Here is a 6000-nt window from a genome sequence, read left to right on the forward strand (position 1 = left end):
CAGATACAATGGTGAAAAGGACAGCGTCACCCTTACCTTCCTTGCACTGACACTGATGACAAGCAGAGCATGTTTATGAAGCCCTGACACTCAGACTTCACTCACCAAAAAGCAGTGAGGCCAACACTTGTAGAAAACGTCATCTTTGATCTCATGTTCTCTCTCCTCATGTTCCTCTGGCACTTTTCTTAGATTGCCTTTTATTTTATTTTATTTTATTTTATTTTATTTTATTTTACTTTATTTTTAAGTTCATTTGTTTTTGAGAGAGAGACAGAGGGTGAGCGAGGGAGGCGCAGAGAGAGAGGGAGACACTGAATCTGAAGCAGGCTCCAGGCTCTGAGCTGTCAGCACAGAAACCCAACGCGGGGCTCGAACTCACAAAGAGCAAGATCACAACCTGAGCCGAAGTCAGAAGCTCAACCAACTGAGCCACCCAGGCTTCTCAGATTTTTATTTTATCTTTGGTTTTATTATATTTATTTTATTTTATTTTATTTTAGTAAAAGCACATGAAATGTGTCCCCTTACCAAGTTTCTAAGTATACAACACACTATGGTAGACTATGGGCACAACGTTGTACAGCAGATCTCTAGAACTTTGTCATCTTGCGAGACTGAAATCTTACAGTTTAAAGCCAGTTGATTTAGCAACTCCCCAGTTTCTCCACCACCACCCCTGCCCCACCCCCAGCTCTGGAAACCACCATTTCACTTTTTGATTCTATGAACTTGACTACTACGGATACCTCATAGAAGTGGAATCATGCAATACATAGCACTCTGCACAGATCCAATCTCATCTGATTGATTTTTTATTTACTTCATTTAATTCATTTCCTTCTTTATCTCTACATTTCTTAAATCACAGCTATTTAAAAACAGGACACATCTGCTTCACCCATACAATACATTCACCGTCACCTGAAAAAGAAATATTGCCAACTGCACAGAAACATTTGGAAGGGTCCAAGCCCTGCCAGTACCCGCTGGCCTCCTCTTACCAAGGTTTTCAAGGTTTTCAGTTTAACCATGACATTGTATTTTAGAGCTTTTCTAACTCAGACTCCAGAAAGAACCCTGGAATATCAATAGCATCTTCCTCGGGTGGCCTGAGGAACAGAGGTGGCAGGGTCTATCTGCAATCCCGTGGCCCAGTTAGCACACAATTTCATGCCCATGTGGCTTTAAATTGGGGGTCTCATTTCATCCAAATAGCCAAGTGTCCCTGCTAAACAGCACGGTGGTGCACAGAGTAATTACGGCAAAATGCTGCGCCTCCCTATGGGCCCTGGCGGCACAGGACAGTCTTTTAACAACTCCTCTCCCATCCGCTGTCTTAAGGAAAACAGAGGAGCGGAGGCCAGTGGGGGTGGTCATGAGCCTGCATCCCCTTAGTGCCCAGAAGCGGTTGTGCTCCCATCTGCCTGCACATTTGGGGTGCCAGGTGGGGAAGGAACCCCGAATCTTTCCCTTCAGCTGGTCTGGCCTCACACCCCTGCCGGGTTAGTCTCTGTGAGAGCCAAAGAGCAAAGAGCCTCCTCGCATAAAGCAGGCATTATGAATGCATCTGTTTCGCCAGCTCAGCAAGGCAGCGTGACTGGAGATAAATATTTTTGGCAAATAGTACAACAACTGCTGTCACCGCGTAGGGACACAGTAGTGCCTGAGCAACACAAATAAGTTACTTGGACTTTGGAAATCAAGAGTCGTAACATCAAGAGATGATGGATGGCAGCAGAGAATGAGGCGAAGGGAATGGCTCATGCTCTGCAGGACTGGAAAAGGTTCTTTTCCTTCTGGGAAGCTTTGAAAAACTGGAGGCACAGGAAGGCCAAGGTCTTTGCTCCCTGCCCACAGCCAGATGGATGTGCCACCAGCAAGCACCTGGGCTCTGGGCTGAGGCAGAGGGAGGGGATTAAAGGGCTCTATCTCCAAAGTCAAAAAGAGGCCTTTGCATTCAAGGTGTGATGCATTTAGTAACTTCCTTTCTTCTGAACATTTGCTTTCCATTTCAAGTCAGCTCCCGTGGTCCCTGCAGAACTTTGCAATCTCTCTTTGAAAGGCAGAATTCACACAGAGAGAAGGAGGTGTCCACTCGGGCAGATCAATGGAGTTTTCACCTCAGACAGAAGTCAATTAAATAGATTGGAGGACTTTGGGACTCACAGCCTGAAAAGGTCATGTGTGTGTGTGTGTGTGTGTGTGTGTGTGTGTGTGTAGGTATGCGAGCATGTGAATGTGTATATACGTGTGTGAGCATGAGTTTGTGGGCATACTCCCACTCTTTTTACTGTAGTCAGGGAGCTGATCTATTCTGCTCACTGATGAAGCACTGAAACTTTTACCTTGAGAGCAACGACTGTTAGCCGCACTCATTATAGACGAACCGACTGACACCCCTTGAGTTTCCAAACAGAAAGTAACAGAAGCCCTTCAATCTGCCTGGTGCCCCACAAAATGGCTTTACAGCCATTCCCCAGGATATTCCAGGCTCCTCCCTCGGAGCCTTTTTCAAGACTGACAACTTCTCTTCTTTAGGAGTAACACTGCTGTTGCCAGGGACAATCTGCTCCAAACTTTCTGCTCGTTGTTCCAGCTTCCAAAGGTGAACTACTACTTATCCAGAATGTCCACTACCCTCCTGTCTCTTCGTTTTTCCTGAAATTTCAACTGCTTCTCATGGTGGTTTGAACACCAACCATGCCCTGACCTGAAACACCAATGAGGCCAGCTCACCTTGGGATCCGTTTTGTTCTTTCACACCTACTACCTGCTGTGAGACACACAACACATTTTACCTCTAATCCTGTGAAGTCAACAGGCAATAGCACAAAGAGGTTAAGGACACAGGCCTTAGAATCAGTTTGCCTCGGCTCATAATCCCAGTTCCTCCGTTAGCTAGTTGTGTGGCTTTGAATTAGCAGCTTCATGCTCCCACACATCAGTTTATTTATCTGTAAAATGGGAATGATAGCAGTACCTGCCTCATCAAATAAGTGTGAGAATTCAATGAGTTAACACAAGGTAAGATGCTTTCAAAATCTTGGCACAAATGTTACTTGTTATTTACCTATATGAGAGCTCTGCCAAGTGTATCTTATTCCAATATTCTAAAGGATGAAGCCAAGCCTGGCGAAGTGAGGAGGCTGCACGGAGAGTAAATGGCAAAGCTACATTTTAAATTCAAAAGAACCATTCTCCAGAACCTATGCTCTTGCCTCACTACATGCTGACCCTCCCTTGAGTGACACTCACAGCTAGGCTTTTGTTCTAAGCCCTACCAACTCCTGGGCATAATGAAAGGTAGCCCAAGTAACGGTAAGAGTTGAGGATGATAGTTATGATTATAAACGCCTGGGTTTCTCTGCTCCACTACCAGCACATACCCCCGACCACAAGCCTTTTCAAAAGAGAAAAGTGATTTTTTTTCATGTCTTCTGCAGGCAGGAGGTGGAGGGGGAAAAAAGAACAAAATGAGACAGGTGAGTCAGGAAGTAAAGAGACCGTGACATCTGGAAGAGAAAGAAACATCTCATTTTCTTAAGAAAAAAAGTATATTTTCTTGGGGTGCCCAGAAGGCTCAGTAAGTTAAGCTTCCGACTTTGGCTCAGGTCATGACCTCACAGTTTCTGAGTTCCAGGCCCGCGTCCGGCTCTGTGCTGACAGCTCAGAGCCTGGAGCCTGCTTCGGATTCTGTGTCTCCCTCTCTCTCTGCTCCTCCCCTGCTCACACTCTGTCTCTCTCTGTCTCTCTCTCAAAAATAAGCCTTTTAAAAAAAGTATACTTTCTTTATTTTCCTTTTTAAAAAAGCTTTCCCTGTGTGGCCTTTTTTTTTTTTCACATTAGTTTTGTATTTGAATTTTTCCAAAAATTTGGAAGAATTTTTTTCTGGTGATTACATTCCTATCTATGACTTTACATAATATATTTAATCCTCTGTTTCTTTTAAGGAGTAGAGGTTTCTTAGAATTATTATAGGTTAAAAATCATTCCTTTATGGTTTGTGCTGCAGGGATCCTTATTTAATAAATCCTTGCCTACTCAAAGTCACAGGGGTGTATTTTTGCAGTACCAATTAACTTTATGCTTTGACCAATGATGAAATTAGCCCATATATTTTTCCTTTCCTTTCACCTCCCTCTACTCTGCTGCCCCATTGAGCTGATGATATTATCATTTTAGTGTTCGCCTTTGTAACAGAAAATATACTTGTGCCTTTATCTAGAGGATTACCAAGAACAAGCCTGCGGGAACAGTCTGTGCCCGGTACTAGCAGTAAGAATGTGCATTGTTCACTAGAAAATTTTAAAACAAAAATAAAACCAACTACAAGTCAGTCGGTCACTATTACCCACATTGCACCAGTAATCCATGTCAGTGATAAAACATTCTTCCTCATAAGGAGACACCACTCCCACTGCTACATACCCTTTTCCATGTCTCTCAGTTGTTTTATCAGCTTTATAGAATATCTTTTAATGCTTCACTGTAAACGATGAGAAAAACAACAAAATGATCATAAATTATTGTCTCTTCATGCTTTTATTTTTAAGTTACTATAATCAAACAATTATTGAGTGATTTTTTTTTTTAATTTACATCCAGATTAGTTAGCATATAGTGCAACAATGATTTCAGGAGTAGATTCCTTAGTGCCCCTTACCCATTTAGCCCATCCCCCCTCCCACAACCCCTCCAGTAACCCTCAGTTTGTTCTCCATATTTATGACTCTCTTCTGTTTTGTCCCCCTCCCTGTTTTTATATTATTTTTGTTTCCCTTCCCTTATGTTCATCTGTTCTGTATCTTAAATTCCTCATATGAGTGAGGTCATATGATTTTTGTCTTTCTCTGACTAATTTCACTTAGCATAATACCGTCCAGTTCCATCCATGAAGTTGCAAATGGCAAGATTTCATTCTTTTTGATTGCCGAGTAATACTCCATTGTATATATACCACATCTTCCCTATCCATTCATCCATCGATGGACATTTGGGCTCTTTCCATACTTTGGCTATTGGTGATAGTGCTGCTATAAACATGGGGGTGCATGTGTCCCTTCGAAACAGCACAGCTGTATCCCGTGGATAAATGTCTAGTAGTGCAATTGCTGGGTGTAGGGTAGTTCTATTTTTAGTTTTTTGAGGAACCTCCATACTGTTTTCCAGAGTGGCTGCACCAGCTTGCATTCCCATATTCATGCCTTTCTAATATTTGTCAAGGTTTATACCATTCATGCTGTGTTCTGTGGCCATATTTGTTTTTGTGCAATGAAATAGACTCAGTGCACACCACCATTTTTCTGTATTTGCCATTTATCTCCTGATTAGCTGAGGTTTATCCTCTCATAGTTTTTTAAAGAAGGGGTCAAAAATTCCCTGCATTCTAACATATTGCAAAATGTCTGTTATGCTAATACAGGCATAATATTTTGGCTGGGTATGAAATTCTTAAGTGCTGCCCAGTATTTTCTGTGAAGAAGCCTAAGTCTAGATTACTGCGTTTGGCTGGAATTTCTCTTTTACTTGAGGTTTGCATGTATCATTCTGGGTAAAAGGTTTCCAGGAAATAGCATGCTCTTTCAAACTGTAGATTTTTCTTTCATCCACAAAATTGCCTATTTTTCTGATTCATTATCTCCATTTTTCCTCTTTAGGACACAACTAATGCATATCATTTTTGACTATTTATTCTTTCTAACTTTTTGCTTCTATTTCAGCGTGCTCATTTTTATCATGCCCCTTATTGTATTTTCATCAATGTCTGGTTTCTGTTTTGCTGCTAATAGTTTTGCTTTAGTTCTATAGCAGTTTTTCTTTCTTTTTTATTTCTATTTGGCTTTGACTTTTTCCTGAACTCTGCCAGCTGACAGTCTATCTTTGTACTCTCTAACCAGCTCCCCTTGATGCCTTATATTTCTGCTTTGTCTCTTTTCTGTGTTAGAGAAATAGTCTCTTTAATTTTTTTTTTAATGACTGGTGAGTATCTGGGTATAA

This window comes from Neofelis nebulosa, chromosome 1 (genome assembly GCF_028018385.1).
Source record: "Neofelis nebulosa isolate mNeoNeb1 chromosome 1, mNeoNeb1.pri, whole genome shotgun sequence".
NCBI lineage: Eukaryota > Metazoa > Chordata > Mammalia > Carnivora > Felidae > Neofelis > Neofelis nebulosa.